We start from the raw sequence: 8,260 nt of genomic DNA on the forward strand, positions 1-8,260 counted from the left end.
ACATTGGATGTACCTAAAAATACAACCTTACAGCAGTGACTGTGTCAAACCAGAATTTTTCCAAGTTGTCACTAAATATTGTGGTCCTTATTAGGTTTACAATAGTAACAGAAGAAGGTATTTAACAGTAAATAAGAAGACAAGTATATAATATAAGTCGCCCCAGTTCTTAAAACCTTAGCTCACCAGCCTTAGAATGTGCTCACCGTGGGCTGTAGCAACTGAATATTGTTTTCGATACAACACCATTTGGATTGGTCTATTGGTAAAGAAAAACCAAGAAATTCAAGATTTGTTCTGTCCTCCGGGCATATATTATGTGTGTCACTACTTCTTGTCAATTTGTTGAATTTGCATCAGCTATTCTCATTAAAAGAAAGACATGTCTTTCCTTTGGTACTAGAATAGCGGTCTTGAGTGAAGCGAAGGTAATATTGAAGGAATGATCTCTCTCTTCGCGGTGCCGCGAACGCTAGCGGTCACCTTGCTCAGCACAATAATAATACCTTCAATCCGCTAATAACCCGCACCGGGTGAACGATACCTGCAACTGCACGCGAGGTGCAGGGAGTAAAGTGAGTACTTCCAACTTAGTGAGTAATAGAAGTAAATAATAACTGAGCAGCAAGAAATCACGTAAAGCAAGCAACGGGCTGTACAGAAGCCGGGTACAATTTCCGAGAAAAATAGTGAAATCAGAGAACTCTTTAGAAATGTTTCGGCTCAGTTCAAATCTCTTTTGAAAATGGTCCTTTCAATAATTACGAAAACTGTTCAAAATAGTTAGTGCTGATTAACAAAGAAAATCCGCCCCTCGGGCACAATATCACAGCATAGCAGGTAATAATACAAATAAGTATGCCGCGACTTCTTCAATGGAGGCGGTTAGAGCAGGAAAGCTAAGAGAGAAGATTAAAGTTAGAGAAAATGTAGAAGTGTATTAACTGAATGTGTTTACACCTGTATATATAATGAATTCACTTAACCTCTCCACTAACTAACTAATGACACCTAAGCTACAGCTGGAATAACATTAGCACTAACACTAACTACCAATACTAACTAATTGAATACAAAGCCACGTAAGACACTGCACATATATGGGCATATCAATACCAAGTGCAAAGTCCTGGTTCTGAACTCTTCCTTGCAGTCAAACATAATGAATGAACCAATAAAATGTTATACAGCCAACACATGACAATTGGAGCTTTAAGAAATCTTCTGTTCATTTTGTAAGATTCATACCTTTAGCTTTAGTCTTATCTACTGCAACCTAAGAAAGAAATGAACACATTAACAGCCAACGGAATTAAGTTTCCCTTCATAAAATATTAAATTTTGTTTTTTTAATAAAATTCTTTTGTTAACAATTTTCTAGATTTTAAAGGTTATATAGGCTCGGTTGCTTTAACTTTTGCCCATCATTAAGTGATGTGGAATCAAGTCTGAGAATAGAAGAGAGCTAATTGTGGTTGGACTCAAAGCTACTGGAGGAGTACCTAGTTGTTACTTAAGGAGTTAAAAAGAAGCTCTGTTAAGTTACAGTTTAGTCCTCAATAGTTTTTAATAGAAGTTTATGTATTTATGCATTTGGCACGTTAATATCCCGGGATGTCACCATCTAGTTCCTTGTCGAATTTGTCTTATAGTTTTGTATTGTATCCTTATTCATTTTGCTCTTTGGGGTGATTCAGCTAGGGTTTGGAGAGTATAAATTGCAACTATTCTCCTTTTCATTATTTTGATTAATCAAAAATATCTCTTAACCTAGTTAGCTTCTTCTCTGCTTTTTACTAATTTATGTATTGTTTCTCAATTCAGTCTGCAACATTTGGTATCAGAGCACTTTCTTGAGCTATGTGGATGAATTTATGGCAAATATGACGAGATTAAATCTATGATCGAAAGGATGACTGTTGAAATTGTAAAAATTTTGTAGTTCGACAGACTTATCTTGAAAACTAACATGAGAAAGCTTTTGTTGAATTGAAGGAATATATTAAAGATACGAAGAAGTGCGATGGAGGGAAGAGTGTTGAAGAAACAGATTTTATCGGGGAAATCTACACTCCTTCTAGTAACCCAGCTGCTTGGGTAACTAACAACCAAGGAGGGTTTAGAGTTCCACAACAGACTTCAGCTGGTTACCACTTGGGGTTAAGCCTTTTGCCTCAATCATAGGTTCCTTTAGGTGCTGCTTCACCTCAAGTTCAAACCTCTGCAGGTCCTGTTCAGGGCCGAACTTCAACCTGTAATCAGGTAGGTGGTGATGCTGCTGGGATAAACCAACAACCTGCAGCAACTTTTCCAAGAGTAACTACTATGACAAAGATTACTAAGCTAGAATTCCCTCGTTTCACCGGTACCAACTTCAGAGCTTGGTTATGCAAGGTAGAACAATTCTTCTCTCTTGATGAAATAGAATACTCTAGAGGGTTAAGGTAGCTTCAATAATTTCGATGATATAGCTATTGAATTCCATATTGATTATCTAAGAAGTAGACATCATTTACCTTATCTAGCCTGGGAACAGTATGTGTATGCATTGATAGATAGGTTTGGGTATGAGTATACAGACCATATGGATGAACTTAAGTTGATTGAGAGAACAGGGTTGGTAGATGATCATTAGAGAGAGCTTGATAGGATAATGACTTGGCTAGTCATTCCTGAATATGCTATTACTGCCTTTATCACTAGCCTAAAATCTGATATTAGCTTCACATCAAGAACTATAGGCCTTATTCATGCCCCAAACATATCAGTTGGCCAAAAATACTGAAGCTCAACTTATGGCTTAGTTGAAAGTAACAAAGGCTTATTTAGTGGAGGGCCATCTCATTCCAGAGTAGGCTGTTATAGTTCAGTGCCCAAAGGTACAACATTCAGAAGAGAAGGGAATTAGTAAGAAGGATCCTACTGTCAAGTATCACCAGGAAACTCACTCTAGCTGAGATGAGTGAGAAAAGGCAAAATGGGTTATGCTTTTTTTGTGATGAAAAGTTTGTTGCTTTGTAACACTTCCAAACAATTGTATTTATTGGAAGTTAATGAGGAGCCTGAGCCAATCGTAGAGAAAGAACTGGTGGAGCAGGAAGTGGTAGAAGCAGATCTTGAGGAAAAGCAGGAGAAGGCTTGTGAGATCTCTATTCGTGCACTAAACGGGGTTCCAGGTTCTCATACCTTTAGGGTGATAAGATACTCTGAAAGTAAGCCCTTGAGTAACTTGGTTGATCCTGGTATAATTTCATTGGCTATGAGCTAGCTAGGAAGTTGAAGTATTTTATGCAAGTTATGATGCCCCAATCAGTTAATGTTGCTGATGGTTTAAATAGCTAAACTCATGCATTTTGATTTTGAAATTGAGTGCAAAAAGGAAAGGGATAATAAGGCAGTTGATTCTCTTTCCAGGCTACCTACTACTGAATTATTTATGGTCTCTCTTGCACCTACTGATCCTTCACTTCTTTAGAGGATTAAGGATAGTTGGGAGCATGATTCAGAGATGGTGGAACTTAACAATAAGATTAAGGAATAGGAGGAGGATTCGAAGGTCTACACATTCCTTAATTTACAACTGAGGAGGTATGGTAGGTTGGTGATTGGGAATGAAAACCAACTTAGACAGGACATTATTCAATTATGGCACGACAATTCTAGTGGAGGTATTCAGGGATGAAGAACACTTATAGAAGAATCTCGTCTCTATTCTATTGGAAGAAGCTGAGAAATGAGGTTAAAAATTATGTGAGGAAGTGTGCAGTGTGTTAGAAAGCAAATATGACACTACAGCTTTCCCAGGGTTTCTCCGGCCATTAGCAATCCCTTATTCAACATGGTCCAATATTCAGCATGGACTTTATAGATGGGATACTCAAGTCAAAAGGAAAAATTACTATTTTTGTGGTGGTATAGGTTCACCAAATATAGGCATTTCATTGCTATCAATCATCCCTACCCTGCTACTTGTGTAGCCTAAGTTTCTCTAGACCCAAAATATTCAAACTCCATGGCATGCTAGAAAATATTATCAGTGATCAAGATCCTGCCATTATCAGCAAATTATGGCAGGAGTTGTTTTTATTAAATGGAGTTACATTGAGAACCTCTTTAGCTTATCACTCACAATCGCATGGCCAAGCAGAGGTGTTGATAGAATTGTAGATACCTATCTAAGGTGTTTTTTCCTAGACAAACAACAAGATTAGGCATCATATTTTCCATTGGCTGAATGGTGGTATAATTTCACCTTCCACTTTGCAATCCAGACAACACTATATGAAGCTTTGTATGGGCAACCTCCTCCCATTCATTTACCCTAATACCCGGAGAACCTTCAGATGAAGAGATAGACATAAGCATTATCAGAAAGGAGTTCAAAACTCAGATGCTCAAATTCCACATGCATAAAGCTCAGCAAAGAATGTAGTCCCTAGAAAGCAAGAGTAAAAGTGATAGATAGTTGCAAGTGGACATTGGATGTACCTAAAAATACAACCTTACAAGCAGTTGACTGTGTCAAACCAGAATTTTTCCAAGTTGTCCACTAAATATTGTGGTCCTTATTAGGTTTTACAATAGTAACAGAAGAAGGTTATATAACAGTAACATAAGAAGACAAGTATATAATATAAGTCCGCCCCAGTCTTAAAACCTAGCTCACCAGCCTTAGAAGTGCTCCACCGTGGGCTTGTAGCAACTGAATATTGTTTTCGATACAACACCATTGGATGGTCTATTGGTAAAGAAAACACAGAAATTCAAGATTTTGTTCTGTCCTCCGGGCATATATTATGTTGTCACTACTTCTTGTCAATTTGAATTGCATCAGCTTCCATTAAAAGAAAGACAGTCTTTCCTTGGTAAATAGCGTCTTGAAGTGAAGCGAAGGAATTATTGAAGGAACGAAATGGTGGGCCGGTCAATTGCACGTCACCCCTCTTAATGACTATTCTTAAGCTTTCTTTCTTTGGGAGTAGGATCTCTTTCCTAGGAGCTCATAGAAAGATAGCGAAGTCAGATAGTTTTTTCTTGCTTTCCTTCTGTCTTTCTTTCTATTTCAAAGCATGTGCTTTGGTTCACATCACTGCTTACTTACTTGACTTGCCACCCTTTTTTTAAGCAAAGAGGAAGTCGGAAGGACGATATGGATTTTTTCGAGATAGTTAACCACTTTTTTTAACCATGAGAGGGTGGATGTAATTCAGCTCGAAGGAAGTGAGAAGGAGGTCATTCAAAACCCGCTGGCTCTAGAACGGGGGGCGGCTCCAGAGACACTGCCGCAGGTGATAAGTGGGGAATTTGATCACTTATTAATACATTTTTACTTTAGTTCTAGTCTGAAAGTGTTTATTTATGTTCCCAAAACTAATGAAAGTATGCAAATTGCAGGAATGTTTTGGAGAATTGGATTATAATGAAGAAATTTAACTCAAAAAGAGTGTTCCGGCTCTTAAGGCAAGGAGTGCAGCAGACCAAAAAATTATGATCCGCAGAAGTATTTTTGCGGCCGCAGAAGAAAGCGCGGACCACAAAATTCTCTCTGCAACCGCAGAACTGGTGTGAAGCTCAGAAGTCGAATAAAGAAGAAGTGCGGACCTCACACAATTTGTGCGGCTGCAAAACATGGTCGCACAGATAAGAATTCAAAAAGTTCAGAGAGTATGCAAAATGACCAAATTTGAAGCCTTGCCAGAAGTGCGGACCGCACATGGAATCGTGCGGCCGCAGAAGCTGAAGTGAAACCGTAGATCAAATTGTGCGGCTGCATAATCCTTCAACTTGCAGACTCAAGCAAAGTGCGGACTGCACATGAAATTATGCGGCCACAGAACCTCCCGAAGGATATTTTTATCAGCAAATTTTGGGCCACTATAAATAGTCGGGAATCACTTTTTAGGGTCAAGTTTTGTAATCTTTTAAGCAGTAGCCATTGTAGTTTACCTCTTTGGGTAATTTGTGACCAATTTGGGTAAAAAAAAAATAGTTTATCATTTTAATTTTACATTATGACTTTAAGTAGTGTTTCTTCTTTATTTTCGTCAATTTTCTACTATGAGTATCTAGACATGTACTAGGGTTGGGACCTAATCTTAGTATGTAAACCTTATGGGTAATTAATCTAATGCTTGTTTATGATTGAGTGTTTATTATTTAGCCTTGTTCATGCTTTAATTTTAGAATTAATGGTTCCAAACATTGATTCATGCCTTTTTGATTTGGTTACTTGAGAAAGAGAGACTTAGTGTAGGAAAACTTGGCTAACAAAAAATTGTGCTACTTAAGCTTTTGATTAGCCTAATTATAGGGTTTGAACTAGAGATAAGAAAACCCGACTTGACATCATATCAACTATTTAGTTTGATACCCATTTAGGCTTGAGAAAGCCAAATTGGGCAAAATCACTCTATGACCGAGAGGTATTGATTGGGTAATTTAGAGTTGAGAGTTATAATACACCCCAATCATCAAAACAAGTGTTAACATAATTAACCCATTTGGCTAGCACCTAGGCGAAGGTTACATCCCTAGGCATTTTACCAGTTTGAAAAAAACCAAAAACAATTAGTTAATTTCTAGTTTCATTTCTCTAGTTAATCATTGATAGTGTAGTTTATAGAAGTAAATTGCAAAACCAACTTGATTGGAAGTGTATTTAGGCTATTTCTTCTACACGCATCAAGTGTACACTCTAACACCCATTCTTAGCTCCCTGAGGAAATCGACCCCGACTCATAGTTGGGTACTATTCTTCCAATGACCTCTTCCACCCACTGTTGAGTGTGGATTGGGAGCGGATCAATATTTGGCGCCGTTGCCGGGGAGCTTAAAACGGTGTTAGCTATATATTTGAGTGTGTTTTTGGAATATCTTCTTTCCCTTCCGTGTTACTAACTTGTTTAAGAAAGTTTAGGTACAATCATGGCAAACAATAAGTTCAAAAATATGCCTATGGGCTTGGACTACGAGGAGGAACAACTCGATGAGGTATCTCAAGAGCCACAAGCCAATCGGAGAGGCCGGGTACCACCAGACAACGTGCCGTTCCACCCCCACCTCCACTACGAGCGGCTCAACACTGGATATTATCCAATGAAGGTTATGCCAGTGCAATAGTCCCTCCTCGTATTAGGGCGAAAAATTTTCAAATTACCAACGTGATGATCACATTACTTGAGCCACGGGGTTTCTTTACCTGTGCACCAACCCAAAATGCCTACGAACATTTGAAAGGCTTTGTGGATACATGTTGGGGGGAGCAAGCAAATGAATATTTTCGAGGATGCATTGAGGCTAAAGCTTTTTCCCTTCTCTGTACGGGGGAAAGCTTTGGATTGGTTGGAACGATTGCCGAACCATTCGATTCACACTTGGGATGAATTGCCGGCCAAGTTCATTGCTATATTTTTCTCTCCCGGGCATATGGTTACATTTCGAGATGAGATCTTAGCATTCAAACAAGAGCCGAATAAACCACTACAAAAAATTTGGGAGCACTATAGAACGGTGGTTAGGAATGTCCTGATCCACGTCCAATCCGCACTCAATAGTGAGTGGAAATGGTCATTGGAAGAATAGTACCTAACATGAGTCGGGGTCGATTTCCACAGGGAGTTTAATATGGGTGTTAGGGGTATACACTTGATGAAAGCAAATGGAACAACTAGATTGCACTTTCAAACAAAAGGTTTTGATTTCTAATTCTAATTCTACTATAACAATTATAAGCTAAGAGAATAAACTAGAAAGCGAATGATTGTTTTTTGTGCTTTTCCAAATAGTTAAAAAGGTCTAGGAATGTGACCTAACCTAGGTGTTCGCCTAATGGGTAAAATAAGTTGACACTTGTTTTATTAATTGGGGTATGTTATAGCTCTCAACTCCACGTTACCCACTCAATACCTCTCAGTTCCTTGTTAGCCAAGTTATCCTAGACTAGGTCCCTCTTTCTCAAGTAAAGACCAAGTCAAAAAGGCATGAACCAATATTTGCAACCATTAAATCTAAAATTAAAGCATAAACTAGGCTAAGTAATCAATACCCGATCATAAACAAGCATTACATTAAATACCCATAAGGTTTACACACTAGGGTTGGATCACAACCGTAGGAAAAATCTAGCTACTCATAGTGTAAAATGAAGAAAAACAAGAATAAATACTAATAAAAATGATAATCAAAGATTAAAATGATAAAATATGAGGTTTAAATCCTAAAATAGTCACAAACTTCCTAAAATAGCAAAATACAACGGCTA

The sequence above is a fragment of the Nicotiana attenuata genome, unplaced genomic scaffold, assembly GCF_001879085.1.
Source record: "Nicotiana attenuata strain UT unplaced genomic scaffold, NIATTr2, whole genome shotgun sequence".
Lineage (NCBI taxonomy): Eukaryota > Viridiplantae > Streptophyta > Magnoliopsida > Solanales > Solanaceae > Nicotiana > Nicotiana attenuata.